Genomic DNA, 1,554 nt, shown 5'->3' with positions numbered 1-1,554 from the left:
CGTCCAGCCCAGGACCGCCTTCGCCGCTGGCCCCGGTCAGCTCAGAGCCCTCTTCGCCGCTGGTCCAGTCCAGTGCTGACCTCCCCAAGAAAATTTTGGGGGGGGGCAATAAGTCCTCTGAGGGGATCGTGGAGGCCCTGCCGACACGGTCGCCATGGCCGCCCGAAGGGTCCTCACCGCCATGGCCGCCCGAAGGGTCCTCACCGCCATGGCCGCCCGAAGGGTCCTCACCGCCATGGCCGCCCGAAGGGTCCTCACCGCCATGGCCGCCCGAAGGGTCCTCACCGCCATGGCCGCCCGAAGGGTCCTCACCGCCATGGCCGCCCGAAGGGTCCTCACCGCCATGGCCGCCCGAAGGGTCCTCACCGCCATGGTCGCCCGAAGGGTCCTCACCGCCAGGGCCGCCCGAAGGGTCTTCACCGCCATGGCCGCCCGAAGGGTCCTCACCGCCATGGCCGCCCGAAGGGTCCTCACCGCCATGGCCGCCCGAAGGGTCCTCACCGCCAGGGCCGCCCGAAGGGTCTTCACCGCCATGGTCGCCCGAAGGGTCCTCACCGCCAGGGCCGCCCGAAGGGTCCTCACCGCCAGGGCCGCCCGAAGGGTCCTCACCGCCATGGCCGCCCGAAGGGTCCTCACCGCCATGACCGCCCGAAGGGTCCTCACCGCCATGGCCGCCCGAAGGGTCCTCACCGCCATGGCCGCCCGAAGGGTCCTCACCGCCATGGCCGCCCGAAGGGTCCTCACCGCCATGGACGCCTGAGGGTCCGTCTGCTCCGCCATGGCCACGCCCTCATCCTGCTCCGCCCTGGCCACCTGCACGTCCTGCTCCGCCCTGGAGGCTTCCTGCTCCAGATCGGCCACCTGTCCATCAGCCTCCAGGGCGCCCACCCTCCCACCCCTTTGGATGTTTTACGGCGCGAGGACGCGCCTGGGGGGAGGGGGGGGTTCTGTCACATTGTTAATGTGTTTTCTGTTGTGTCCATGGACTTTTAGGTTGTTTTTTCTCATTCAGTGTTTTTCTTCCTCTCTGTCGTCATTTTCATTAGTTCATTTTCATCACCTGTTTAGTTAATCAGTTAATCACCCTTCATTGTCTTCACCTGTTGTACCCTCGTCATCCTCTGTATTTAAGTTCCTGTCTTTCTCCCTTCAGTTGTCGGTCAATGTTTGATTATGTTACAGTGTATCGTGAGTGTTTCCGTTTTGTGTAAGCTTTATTATAGTAAAAGTTTGAATTGGAGCTTTGTGCCTTTGCCTTTGTCTTCATCCGCACCATACCCGTGACACATAACACATAGCCTATATAAAATAAAAATGTAAATACAATAAAAAAAAGACTAAATAAACCAAATCATATTTATAACTACAATACTTGTTTTCCAATTAAACACAATTCTCATTACATTCTGTTCACATAGGCCGATATAAAAATACAATAAAAATATGAAGGTAAAAAAAGGCGAAATAATTAAAAAATGCATGTCTACAATGCATAATCATATTATGTTATAGTTTTGAGGGGAGAAAAGTTCAGTAAGATACTTTTTCAAATAA

This window comes from Phoxinus phoxinus (genome assembly GCF_949152265.1).
Source record: "Phoxinus phoxinus genome assembly, chromosome: 12".
In the NCBI taxonomy this organism is placed as follows: Eukaryota; Metazoa; Chordata; class Actinopteri; order Cypriniformes; family Leuciscidae; genus Phoxinus; species Phoxinus phoxinus.
Note: the sequence above shows the minus strand (reverse complement) of the source record.